This window comes from Tachyglossus aculeatus, chromosome 18 (assembly GCF_015852505.1).
Source record: "Tachyglossus aculeatus isolate mTacAcu1 chromosome 18, mTacAcu1.pri, whole genome shotgun sequence".
Lineage (NCBI taxonomy): Eukaryota > Metazoa > Chordata > Mammalia > Monotremata > Tachyglossidae > Tachyglossus > Tachyglossus aculeatus.
The window spans coordinates 14,410,005-14,424,582 of record NC_052083.1 but is presented as its reverse complement, the minus strand read 5'-3'; the positions used below and the strand labels follow the sequence as shown (position 1 = coordinate 14,424,582).

Below are 14,578 nucleotides of genomic sequence, written 5' to 3'. Positions count from 1 at the left end.
TAGGAAAGTGGGAGACAGAACATAATTTCTGTAGAGTTTAAGAAACTCTAGACTGTAAGTTTCTTGTGGGCAAGTAACATGTATACCAACTCTTCCATACTGTAGTCTCCCAAGCACTTAGTACAGTGCTTGGCACACAGTAACGGCTCAATAAATACCATTGAATGATTCTGTAGGCTCCTCTTTCCCTCCTAAAAATTGCACATGGACATCTTGGATATTTTCTCTGCATACTAGGAAATGATCCACTGTCTAGAACCCTTGCCAGCTCTATTCCCATGCTCAAGAACCACTGCAGTCCATTTCACCACTCATTTGGCATCTTGCTTATGATTCAAGTCAACGTTCTCAGTTCAATTCAATTCAATCGTATTTACTGGGCACTTACTGTGTGCAGAGTACTGTACTAAGCACTTGGGGGAGTACACTAGAACAATTAACACACACAGTCCCTCCTTACAATGAACTTACAGTCTAGAGGGGGACGCAGACATTAATATAAATAAATTACAGATATGTACATAAGTGTTGTATCCCTCACAGGATCGCACCTGGAGAGTTTCCAGTACTCTACCAGTCTCGGCTAACGGAGGGAGAGTCAAGCAAAGGCCTACCCCATTCCATTCCTAGCTTGGCCAGTGGCTAGCGAGTGGTAAGCAATCTGCTACAAGTCAAAACTCACCTGTGCTGGGCAGCAGCGGCATGGGAGAGACTCAAGGGCAGAGACTCAAGTTAACTGCGTGGAAGAAGGCAGTGGTAAACCACTTCCGTATTTTTACCAAGAAAATCTATGGATACACTATTATTATCATTATTGTTATTATTATTACACTCCCAGAATGATTGCAGATGGAGGTGGGGCATTTTGGGAGAGATGTGTCCATGGAGTCGCTATGGGTCAGGGACGACTCGACAGTGTAAGGCAAGACAGAGGTGTGTGGGGATGGGAGGGGTGGTGAATAAAGGGAGCAAGTCAGGGGGATCCAGAAGGGAGTGGGAGAAGAGGAAAGGGGGGCTTAGGGAAGGCCACTTGGAGACAATGTGCCTTCAATACGGATTTGGTGCCTATCAAGGGCTACCACTCCCTTTCCCCAGGAGGACTGGGTAGGTCATCGTGTATCAGAATCACTGTATTCCGATACACACTGCACATGACTTTCCTTGTAGTAATGGTGATAGTCTATACTAAGCTCTGGGAAAAAAATAAAAAACACAGTGGCGAGTTTAGGCCTGGTCTTTGGTTCCCCCAGAGCTCCTGAATCTAACAATAAGGTGGAGAAGAGTGGGGACAGACAGTGGAGGATAGATGAAAGAGAAATACAAAACACAGCTGGAAGTGCAAAAAATATGGTGGTAAAGGGGCCCTTTCAGGAGCTTCCATGGGATTTTTACACCTGGGAGGGTCTGAAGAAAAGAAACCTGAAGAATAAATAACAGATGCCGATTGTTTATGCTGCTGTAAGGGAATCCTGATGGCCAAATCCTCCTCTAACTGCAACACACTGTATGCGGAAGAAATCAGTCAATCATATTTACTGAGTGCTTACTGTATGCAGAGCACTGTACTAAGCGCTTGGGAGAGTATACAATAAACGGACACATTCCCTGCTCACAACAAGCAATTGTGATGATCATCTGCTGAGAAAAACGTGCCTATGGATGGGCCCAGCTTGCAAACATTTGTTAAAGAACCACTGGAGATTAAGGGCATGATCTTAAGAAGTGTCTAAATGTCTTGAATGTTCAGCTTACACCCTATTTCCTATTACTCTATGATCCTCTCCTAGTACGTAATTAATTCAATTGTACTCTCCCTGGGGTTTAATATAGTGTTCTGCACATGATAAGCACTCAAATTATTTTGCCTGATTATTTCCTACATGACCTGCCCAATTGCTAGCACTTTGAAGGTGAGGATGAATGTCAGGTGGGTGAAATGAAAGGGGAGGAATGAAAGATTCTCTCCATGGACCCTCAGGAATTGCTGCAGTTTAATCAGATTATCGTTTTCTCTGCATCCCAGGGTAAATCCCAGGTCCTTGAAGAAAAGTAAGTTTTTTTTCAAAACGGTTATTTAAGCCTACCTCTCTTTATAGTGACAACTAGCCATCAATTAGCACTATGAGTCGGGCACAGAAATATATTCCAAGGCTAAGGTCTGGCTAAAAACTTGCAGAAATTCTCATTAATCAACACTGATGGCTTAGAGGTTTTATTTGCTTAGTGTGCTCTGCCAACACAGAAGAAAAATTTCATTTTCCGCCTACCAAAACCAAGAAAATGGGAGGATGGAAGCTAGAGAGAAAGCCAAGTCAAGAAAGGAAGCAGCATGGCATAGTGGATAGAGCCTGGGCCTGGATCATGGGTTCTGATTCTGGCTTGGGAACGTCACTTCACTTCTTGGTGCCTCAGTTATCTCATCTGTAAAATGGGGTTGAGATTATGAGCCCCACATGGGACAAGGGTTGTGTCCAACCCGATTTGCTTGTATCCACCCCAGTGCTTAGAATAGTGCCTGGTGCATAGAAATCACTTAACAAATACCACAAGCCAAAGGTGGAAATTTATTGCTGAATTATACTTTCCAAGTACTTAGTATGGTGTTCTGCACACATAAGTGCTCAATAAATACGACAATGAATGAATTAATTAATAGAAAGGCTAATATATTCCTGATATACTGATCACGAATCCAAGGAGCATTTTAGCCAATTAGGAAGAAGAGAAAATGAAGTTTAGAAGGAAAGAGAGAATGGGAGAATTAGGATATTGAAGTTCTAGTGCCACTTACAAGTATTTTTTACTTCTTGGAGCGCTGCCCCAAAGCTGACTACCGAAAGAGACAGGGACAAGAGTAGTAAGAGGCTAAATCTTTTAGGCTGCTTATGCAAGATGATTAATAAAGAAATTGTTCTCCTTGGATAAAATCTACTGAGGAAAATTGTTCCCAGAAGTCTTTACCGAAAAGTCAAGTTAAGATTTTTCTAAGATCAGTCACCCTACAATCACAGAGCAGGCACTGTTTACTAACTCTACTGCACTCTGCCAAGCTCTTAGTACAGTGCTGTACTGAAGTAAGTGCTCAATAAATAGCACTGATTGATTGTAGTATATCTAGGAGTTACAATAGTGGCCCCAAAGTAAGCAGCCATTTGTGGTAGAAGGAATTTGGGAGTTGCTATTCTGTCCCGTTATGCTATTTTTTTTATGGCATTTATTAAGCCCTTACTATGTGCAGAGCACTGTTCTAAGCACTGGGGAAGTTACAAGGTGATCAGGTTGTCCCACAGGGGGCTCACAGTCTTAATCCCCATTTTACAGATGAGGTAACTGAGGCACAGAGAAGTTAAGTGACTTGCCCAGAGTCACAGAGCTGACAACTGGTTGAGCTATTTCAATTAATTATGAAACAGAAACGATTCGATGGCACTTAATAACAACAACAATAATAATAATAATAATATTCTGTCATAGGAGTGGAAATAAGCAAGGTGGTGGCCGTTGTAAATTCTACTAAAGAATTGTACTTTGGGAAGCAATTCCCAAATAGACTGTAAGGTCTTTTGGATTACATCTACATGCACTATTATATTCTCAACTGCCTAGTAAAGTGCTCTGGACCCAGTGAACTCTTACTAAATACCATTATTATTATGTTACTATTAGTAATAACAAGTGATACTTGTAAAATGCTTATATGCACCAAGCACTATACTAAGCACAGGGGTGGTAGGTACAAGATACCCAGGTCAGTGACAGTCCCTGTCCCACTCGGGGATCACAGTCTAAGGGGGAGGAAGAACAGATGTTGAATCCCCATTTTACAGATGAGGAAACAGATACAGCAAAGTTAAGTGAGTTACCTAAGGTCACACAGCAGGCAAGTGTCAGAGCCGGATTTAGAACCCAGGTTATCTGACTCCCAGGACTGGGTTCTTTCACTACCGGGCCCAATCAAACTCCAGGATTATTAATGCTAGAATGGCAGCCCATCCACCGCATGTGAACAGGGAGTCATTGGTAACCAAATGTATTTAATTAGCTGGCTCTTTGTGGACTGTCTAATCAGGATGGTGGCAACCTGACTCGCTGTAGATTTCCACCGAGCCCGGCACCACAGAAGCCGAGTGTGTGAACCATTTTACAGGACAAAGGGCGAACCTCACAGAAGCAGCAGAAGCTGTGAACTAAGATGCTTGGTGGTTTTTGGACACGTTTTTCTCCTTATCTAATGGTAGAAGCTTTTTTAAAAGGAAAAAAAAAGCACCACAAAACACCAGGGTGAATTCTTGTGATTACAGTGGATTACCCAGAAAACACCTGTGCAATCATGAATGGTGCCATTATGCTTGAAACACTCTTTTCAAGGGCTTTATTTCAATTATCTTTGGAGGCTATGAAAAAGGATAGGAAAGTTCAAGGCAAACGCTTAACTGATTGGGTCCTTGTATAAACAGAGCCTGTCTTGAATTGTACAGCCTCGATTTCCTCTCCCTGCCCCTCTAATCTTAAAGGGTTAGGGTTAGTGTATTTCACCCCCTAGGGCTTCCCTGACTAGGCCCTCATTCCACTCTCTCTTGGATCTGCTGTGACTCAAGCACTCAATATTCACCGAGCCCCTCAATACTTATGTATATATTATACTGTGCCTTTTCCCCTAACAGAAATATATTTTAATACCTGAACTGTAAGCCCTCTGAACTGTAAGCTCCTTGTGGTCAGGGATTGTGTCCTCAACTTCACTGTACTCTCCCAAGAGCTTAGTACATACTCTTCACACAGTCAGTGCTTTGACACTTTGGACCACTGCCTTCTCCTAGAAATACTACTTAATTTTGGCTTCACTGACACTGTCCTATCCTGGTTCTCCTCCCATCTTTCTAGGCACTTGTCCAGTCTTCCACCATCTAACTGAGGGAGTCCCTCAAGGCTCAGTTCTGAGTCCCCTTCTATTTTCCATTTTCACCCACTCCCTTGGAGAACTTGTTCACTCCCACTGTTTCAGCTACCATCTCCTTGAGGATGATCCTCAAATCTACCTCTCCCACCCCAATCTCTTTCATTTTATGCAGTCTCACATTTCTGCCTGCATTCAGGACATCTCTACTTGGATGTCCTACCAACACCTCAAACGTAACATCTCCAAAACAGAATTCCTCATCTTCCCACCCAAACCGTCTTCCCCCTGACTTTCCCATCACTGTAGACAGCACCACTATCTCTGTCTCACAGGCCTGTAACTTTAGTATTATCCTTGACTTATCTCTCTCATTCAAACCACCTATTCACTGTCACTAAATCCTGTCAATTCTAACTTCAAACCATCTCTAGAAGCTGCTCTTTCCTCTCCATCCAAACTGCTGCTCTGCTGATCCAAGCACTTACCGTATTCCATCTTGATGCCACTTACCTGCTCTGTGACCTTGGGAAACTCACTTAACTTCTCTGTGCCTCAGTTCCCCCATCTGCAAAATGGGGATTCAATACCTATTCTCTCTCCTACTTAGACTGTGAGTCCCAGGTGGGATCTGGTTATCTTGTGTCTACTCCAGTGCTAAGTAAAATGCTAGGCACATAATAAGCCCTAAGGAAACAATCATTATTATTATTATCATCCCAAGCAGTTTACTCTGCCCTAACTGTGAGTAAACCACAGCTTCCCACAGTTCATCCATTCAGTTGTATTTACTGAACGCTTACTCTGTGCAGAGCACTGTACTAAGTGATTGGGAGAGCACAACAATAAACAGACACATTCCCTGCCCAAAACAAGCTTAGTTATTTCAATAAGTGTTTCTCCTACTTTTCCCATTTCTCTTCTTGTATATTTTCCTAGTCCTAAGGAATTTGGCCCCAGAATAGCTCAGATCTCTTTGGTCAGCCATCTTCTAGATCCCCGAGGGTCACCTTCACAAGCTTCCTACACCCTTCTTCATTCACTGAGCAGTGCTTCTGCTTCAGGATCAAAAGTAGGGATGAAAAAAGGCCATGTAACTCACTGACTCAAAAACCTCATCCCTTTACTTATGAGATGGTGATTTTCATAAGGGTACAAAATTCTCCTCCTGATTTGCAAAAGCCTAGAACTGGAATTAGAATGAAAAAGCTCCAATATTCTACATCCTAGGTGCTGATTTCCAGGCCAAACTCGGGAAAATTTAGTCATCACTTCTTACCAAGTTTGCACCATCTGAGAGCTACGTGACCATATGTGGGGAGACCTTGGCTTGATTCTCAGACATGAACTAATACATTGATCATGTCGGTGTAAGCCATTACTGTCATGACGTTTTTTCTTAACAAGGCTTACTTTTCAAATGAATAGATGAAAAGCAGTGCTTTCCTCTGCAATTAAAGTTAAATAAGAAACCCTACCAAACAGTCTGATTTTTCACAAACTAGAGTTAATTGCTGATCAAAGCTTTAGCCACCTAAGCTTTGCTAATAGAACAGAAAGAAGCTAAAAAGCCTACTTGGGGACAAGGTGATGACAGGGGGGCCAGGGGAAGGAGGGGCGAGATAATAACTATGAATTCATGTGAAAAGGAATAACAAGGTATTTGTTTCTTTGCTGAATCTACCCCAGCACAGGAAAGAAACAAATACCTTGTTATTCCTTTACACATGAATTCATTGTTATTTCTGTTAGCTCCACCTTGGTTCCTTTTACACTTTCAAAAACATCTTCACCAACTGTGATTCTGTGCCAGTATTAACCCTGCTCCAGAATGAGAGACTTTTTCTTCATTATTTAACCCTCTGCTGCCTCAAGGAAGCACTAATACTCACCAAATGAAAATCTCTGAAGAGGGTGATAATGGCTATAGCTAATCTCTGTACTCTTATTCCTGGACTATGGACTGGGGTAAAAGGCATTAGATGGAACATCAATAATCACTTTGGACTTTCAGAATTCATAGCTTGGGGGAAGAAAGGGTGGAGTGAAGATGGGAGAGGTGTAATGGAACAGCAATTGTTTAAAGGCACCCCCAATCCCTGGGTAATTTTCTCTGTGAGTAAAAAAAGAGGTGCTTAGTGAACAAGGGAGCAGAGGATGCTGGATTTATTTTTACTGTCCCTCAGTTTTTAGTGATGGTTAACTCAGACTTCATCATTAAGTTGCCAGCTTTAAGGCCTCTGCTTTTCTTCATCTTCAGACTTCTTTGAGGGAGGAAAAATTAATACGAAAAATGATTTAAAACCCACAAAATCCTTTTAATCCTCATCCATATCACCTACTCTGACTTTTTGTCTATTGTATCCTCAGGATAAAAATATGGAGGCTAATAGGCATTCATGTTTTTCTGTTGTGTTGGGAATCATTATACGGTTTGGAATTGACCATTGTATCATCCCATACATCCAATCCGTCACTAAAACCTGACGGTCTCACCTCCACAAAATCGTCAAGATCCATCCTTTCCTCTCCATCCAAACCGCTACCTTGTTGGTTCAATCTCTCATACTTTCCCGACTGGATTACTGCATCAGCCTCCTTTCTGATCTCCCATCCTCCTCGCTCTCCACTTCAGTCTATACTTAACTCTGCTGCCTGGATTATTTTTGTACAAAAACGAACTGGGCATGTCACTCCCCTCCTCAAAAATCTCCAGTGGTTGCCTATCAACCTTCGCATGAAGCAAAAACTCCTCACTATTGACTTCAAAGCTCTCCATCACCTTGCCCCCTCCTACCTCACCTCCCTTCTCTCCTCCTACAGCCCAGTCTGTACACTCCGCTCCTCTGCTGCTAATCTCCTCACTGTGCCTCGTTCTCACCTGTCCCACCATTGACCCCTGGACCACATCCTACCTCTTGCCTGGAATGCCCTCCCCTCCACACATCGGCCAAACTAGCTCTCTTCCTCTCTTCAAAGCTCTACTGAGAGTTCACCTCCTCCAGGAAGCCTTCCCAGACTGAGCACCCCCATCCTCTTCTCACCCTTCCCTCCCCATCGGCCCTACTCCCTCCCTCTGCCCTACCCTCTTACCCTCCCCACAGCACTTGTGTGTATTCGTACATATTTATTATTCTATTTATTTTATTAATGATGTGTATATATCTATAATTCTATTTATTTTGATGGTATTGACACCTGTCTAATTGTTCTGTTTTGCTGTCTGTCTCCCCCTTCTAGACTGTGAGCCTGTTGCTGGGTAGAGACTGTCTCTATATGTTGCCATATTGTACTTTCCAAGCACTTAGTACAGTGCTCTGCACACAGTAAGCGCTTATTAATAAATACGATTGAATGAATGAATGAATATTTTTGTGGAAAAACAGACTATCCCAAATTTGAATGTTTTCCCCATGATTGTGAGAGTTGGATGGGCTGAAGGGAGAGAACTGTGGGGTTAAATTCCCCCCAAATTCAGGAATGTCTGTCAGCCAATCGTAGTTATTGAGCACTTACTGTGTACAGAGCACTGTACTAAGCGCTTAGGAGAGTACACTACAACAAACAGACACATTCCCTGCTGACAACGAGCTTGCGGTTCAGAGGGGGAGACAGACATTAATATAAATAAATTACAGATATAATGCTGTGGGACCCCAAATGAGCATCAGCTGAGCATGCTCTAACCCAGAGAGATTTATTCATTGATTCATTGATTTATTCAATCGATAGTATTTCTTCAATGCATACTGCGGGCAAAGTGCTAACCTAAGCAACGGGAAAAAAGTATACGGATGAAAATTAGACACGGTCCCTGATTCCCAAAGGTTTCACGATATAAGAGTAAGGGGTAGGGGAAGATCGGCAATGAACACAAAAGGAAAAATAGAAATAATAAAGACAGCACATTGTAAAAGACAAGGACAACAATAAATACAATGAAAGCCTCAGAACACTGTGGCTGAAAAGAGCCGAGTTTCAGTCCAAAAGCCACTGTAGCCCCAGGTGTGGAAGCAGCCATAAGTTGCTGGAAGTTGGTGGCTAGTATTTGGAGAAACAGCGTGGTCTAGTGGATAGAGCACAGGTCTGGGAATCAGAAGTCCTGGATTCTAGTCCTTGCTCTGCCACTTGTCTGCTGTATGACCTTGGGCCAGTCATTTAACTTCTCTTTGCCTCAGCTACCTTATCTGTAACATGGGGATTAAGACTGTGAGCCCCATGTGAGACAAGGACTGTGTCCAAAATGACTAGCTTGTGTCAACCCCCATGCTTAGAACAGTGCCTGGCACATAGTAGACACTTGATGAATAACACTGTCATTATTATTATTGTTAGACTGAACAGATAGCCAAGAAGTCCCAATTCTGGGATATTTGAATATTTTTCTAAAATTGCCCAACAATCAATCAATCAATCAATCGTATTTATTGAGCGCTTACTATGTGCAGAGCACTGTACTAAGCGCTTGGGAAGTACAAATTGGCATCACATAGAGACAGTCCCTACCCAACAGTGGGCTCACAGTCTAAAAGGGGGAGACAAAGCCTATAAAAAATCCAATACTGTCTTGGCTATGCTAGGGTGTATAACCATCCTAAATCACTTTCTTTCTTAGTCATCTCTCAATATTTTAATCTTATTTCATCTTGTAGGCTGTCTTGGTTAGAGACACAATATGATAAGAAATGTGTTTCCTTTAATAAATACTAGTCTGAAAGTAGAAGGATTACTAAGGAAAAGAAGCAATTAGAAGAAAGTCACTGCAGTGCTCTGCCCATGATAAGCAATCAAGAAACACCAATGATGGATTTGATTAAGTGACAAAACATTATGTTCTCACATTCTATATTCTGGATCCTAGTCTCGTTCTTTGATCAGGGTATCAAATAAGAAGTGCAATCATAGTGCTTTGGGAAATGAATTTTGCTAACATCTTAGGTAATCAAAATTACAGAATTGGCCAATTAATTTAGAAATACTTAATTCTGGTTAAGCAGCAGCCAAGGGATTATTAGAACAGAAACCGTTCTTTTGCTGCTAATGCAGGAAAAATAATGATGATTAATTTTTAATGCAAACAATGAACCCATTACCCATCTTTCTCTTCATCATCACTATACATGAAGAAGACTATGTGATGCCTTTGATAGATTTGGGAGCAAATGGTTTGACACTGGGAGAATAGAGATTTTATTTTAATTTCAAGATGTTAAAGGAAATAAGGATCCTATGATTTCTTTGTATGCTATATCTTTTTTAAGAGATACTGGACATTTGGAAAGCAGTTAAATTAGAGCAGAATAATGGACATCTAGGGAGAGAAAAATTTAATTTGAGGAACAGCTTGGATTTTTTCCCCTCTTTGCTTGTGCAAATTTAAATTTGAAATCCACATCTAAATTAATGAAATTTTTTTTTACAGCACCTTTGTTCATAGTAATGCAGTCTGTCTTTTTATGGGGAAGGAAAAGAGGCATGACTGTTCTATTCCAAGTGTAGACTGTATCGCTATAGAAATAAACATTTGAAAATCATACTTTGAATTTTAGTGTGCTATGGCTATTTTTACACATCTCCCCCATTAAAGAAAGTTCTTTTGGGCAGGGGACATGCCCCTTCTTTGTTTTGTGCTATGGGATGCAGCTTGGCCTAGTGGAAAGAGTATGGGCCTGGGAGCCAGCGGACCTGGGTTCTAATCCTGGCTTTGTCACTTGTCTGCTGTGTGACCTTGGGCAAGTCACCAAACTTCTCTGTGCCTCAGTTCCCTCAGCTACAAAATGGGGATTCAATGGCTGTGCTCCCTCCTACTTAGAATGTGAGCCACATATGTTACCTGATTGTCTTATATCTATCCCATTGCTTAGTACAGTGCTTGGCACATAGTAAGTGCTTAAAAATACCACAATGATTATTATTATTACCTTCTAAGTAATTAGTTGAGTGCATTGCAACCAGTAGGGGTTCAATAAATGCTACTACTGCTACTGTTACTGGTATTAGTAGAAGACCCCTGTAGTGAATTTGGGAAACATACCAATTTTGGACCCATTAGGGAGTGGATAAAAAAAAGGCACTGAGAAAGCCATTCATCTATTTCTTTACTAATGCCTAGTTATCTTCCTTTTCCTCTGAAGTCTCAATTTCCTCTTGCCTTCAGGAAAACTCTATGTGAATGTCCCACCGAAATCTCAAATTCAAAATGTCCAAAACAGAACTCCTCTTATTCCTACCAAAACCCTCTCTTCGCTCTAACTTCTCCATGTCCCCATTCCACAGTCTTCACCCCCCTTTTACAGATGAGGTAACTGAGTCACAAAGAAGTGAAGTGGCGTGCCCAAGGCTACACAGCAGACAAGTGGCAGAGTCAGGATTAGAACTCATGACCTTCTGCCACACACTTTGTAGAGTGCTCTGAACATAGGAGGTGCACTATGATTAATTAAATTGATTGATTCACTAAAAAGAACACAATGGACAGAGAGATATAGGAGATCTTATTTTGCCAGTAAAGAAAGACCCAGGCGTATAATTGAGGTATTTATTAAGTGCTTACTATGTGCTGAGCACTGTACTAAGCACTGGGGTAAGTAAAAGGTAGTCAAATCAGGCCCAGTCCCCATCCCACATGCGGCTACCACCTAGGTAGGAAGGCGAACAGGTATTCAATCCCCATTTTACAGGTAAGAAAACTGAGATGGAAGGAAATTAAGTGACTTGTGCAAAGTCACACAGCCAGGAAATGGAGGAGCTGGGATTGGAGCCCAGGCCCTCTGACTCGTAGGCTCGTGTTCTTTCCACTAGGCCACACTGGGGACCTGCTATCTATTGGGGACCTCTATCCTGGAAGAGATCTTAATTGAGTAGCTGCGATTGAAAGATGTCATGCATAATAACCCAAACAGTGAGGAAGGGTAGAGATGGGGGACTCCTCAGTCTCCTTTGTGGCAGTGAAGAAAGCAAGTGATAGAGGGATTCCTACTATTATTTACTAAGAAAACTGGGAAATTCTTTGTATGGGACTGGATATTCAAACGTAATGGAAAAACTCCTCTCTCTTTGTCGACAACACCAGGCTGTTCTCCGAGTGCTAATTTGCTTGGCTATGACTGGTCTGTCTCTGTTAGAACAGTTCGACCACCTTGAACTCAAAATACCTGTTTCACAAAAGGAAAGCTCCTGGCCCTGACTCGATGAATAGCAGAAGGAATCTCCATAGCAACCAAAGACATGACGCACACAAGCTGAATGTGCTGAGAGAGTAGCTCTGGGATACAAAGCCACCTAGAATCTAGGGACATTTTCATCTGAATTAGGATGTGAAAAGAAAAAAAAATGTCCCTTTTAAGTTAACAGAAGTAGGAAAATGCAATAAGTTTGCCAGGCTGAATTCAGGATGTCACACACCCTTTTCATTGAACATAATCTTCTACTTTTACATTGTTAAGTACTGTGATTCTAGATAATTGAGTGCAAAGCACTATCCTAAACTCTGGGAATAAAGTACAAGGACGAGATAAAGTCGTGGCCTCTGGTCTCTTCGGGACTCTCACAATCTTAAAGTAAGGGGGGGGGGGGGGGTTAGCGAGTGACCCATGAAGGAAGATGAAGACAAAAAATACAAGAGGCAAGGTTCCATATATCTCTAAGCAAACCTGTGAAAAATCACCCAATACAAAATAACAACATTATCTTTAAAGCACTTTCTATTTCCCAAACTTCTTTCACATCAACTTTCTACCAGTCATCCCTGTGAGCTAGTTTTCTACAGGTGTTATTATAAAGGAGGATTCTAAAGCACGGAAAGGTTAAGTGATTTGTCCAAAATCCTTTTTTAATGTAAATACTTATTATGTGCCAAGCACTGTACTAAGCACTAGAGTAGATATAAAAGAATCAGGCTGGATACAGTCGCTGTCCGACATGGGGCCCACAGCCTAAATCAGAAGGATTCCTTCCAATACTCAGGTGCCAGTGTCAGAGACAGAATCCTAAAAGCTTATTCTGGCTCAGTAATATAATTTCTTATTTTCCAACTCCCAGCCCCACTGCTCCATCGGCTACCCTAAACTTCCTCTCTGAAGAGTAAAAAAGAATACTGTATATCCTGTTCCAAATGGGGATCAAAATATATCCGCATCACATTTTTGGCTGCTTTATGCTTCACCACTATTCCCTTCTTTCAGACTGTGGGTCTGAAAACTCACTTCTCCTTTTCAAAACACAAGACTTTTTTTTTGGTCATTCGGTAAAGAAGCCAACAGGGCATTGAGATGTCCTGCTTTGCTTTGAGTCCACCTCTGAAACAAGAGAAACCCTGACATTTTAACATAAAAATCTTAGTGTTTCCCACTGGGGGATAAATCCTATTGAACACTAACTCTGCCTTTTGGCTCAAGGTGCCCTTCACTTAGTTTAACTGTAATCAATGGGCTGGTCTTTGCATTTTCTCTGTCTTTACGGTGGAGACAGTTGCAGTGTTCCCTCAAGACAGCAGAAATGAAAAATTAAAGCTAAATTGCTGGGAAGGAATATATTAAGATGGAGGTAATGCTAGTTGATTGAGGAGAAAGAAACAGTAATTACAAATCATTAACAGGGGCAGATGAAACACTTGGTTGAGGCCAGAAGAGAACCACAAAAGGAAATATTTAATGACTCATATGCTCCTATTGCTAGGGTTACCACCCCTCCTCAGTTAGCTCCTTAATCTATTTTGCTAGTCCTGGCCTCTCACCTCCTCCACAACCTCACATTTCCTTTCTCCTCCAGGGTAACTCCACATGTCCTGCTGACCCTCCACTCCAAGCTCAATGCTTCTAAACCCAAGCTCCTCAGTTTCCCTGCCAAACCTTTTCCACCGAACTTTCCACCACAGTTGAAAATACCACCATCATCTCTGAGTCCAGAGTTCAATACCGGTATTTTGATGGACTCTAAGCCTCTTGATTCTTACCTTTAGTCTGTTACAAAATCTCAGTGGCTTTTTCTCCACAACTTTTTCAGGAAATGCCCCTTCCTCTCATCCTGGTCCAGGTCCTTTCACATCCTGCATAGGCTACTATACCAGCTCTCAGCAGCTAGCCTCTCCCCTCTCCGTTCGGCGGCTCACATTATTTTTCTCAATCATCTTTTTGCAACCAGTCCTCCATTCCTCAAGAGCCTCCCATTCGCCTCCTCATCAGGTAGAAACTCCTTACCAGTGACTTTAAGGTATTCAAACTGCTCTTTCCCTCTTACATATCCACTCTCTTCTCCCATTCACTGTATTTTTTTCTAAACTCTCCTGCTTGGAACTAAGTGCTCAACAAAAAGCACTGATCTTCGAATCTGCCAGGCTAGAGCGCTCTCCACCTTCAAAGTCCTTCTGAAAACATATTAAATTTACATTACTTGGCACATAGTAGGTGCTTCATAAATACTACTAATTGATCAGTACGTTGATGAAAGTGTTTTGGTTGTATTCTCTCAAGCACTTCTTATAGTGCTGTGCACACAGTAAATACCACAGTCAATAAATACCACCGATGATGGTGATGGTGACATTTTAAGCTTTTCAGTGCAGTGGCTAGGGCCCGGGAGTCAGCAGGACATAGTTTCTAATCTCAGGTCCACCACTTGTCTTTTGTTTGGCCTTGGGCAAATCACTTCACTTCTCTGGGCCTCTATTCCCTCATCTGTAAA

The 14,578-nt window shown here is 41.9% G+C and overlaps 1 protein-coding gene and 1 non-coding gene across 2 annotated transcripts in view; one reads left to right on the top strand and one right to left on the bottom strand.

The window, feature by feature from the left end:
- The window catches only part of CNTNAP2 (contactin associated protein 2), a 1,198,489-nt gene that overhangs the window by 3,807 nt on the left and 1,180,104 nt on the right, over window positions 1-14,578 (bottom strand). The window lies entirely within an intron of this gene.
- On the top strand, window positions 534-672 carry LOC119940452. The gene has a single exon (XR_005454929.1). It is a non-coding gene; the product is annotated as a small nucleolar RNA SNORA7 (small nucleolar RNA).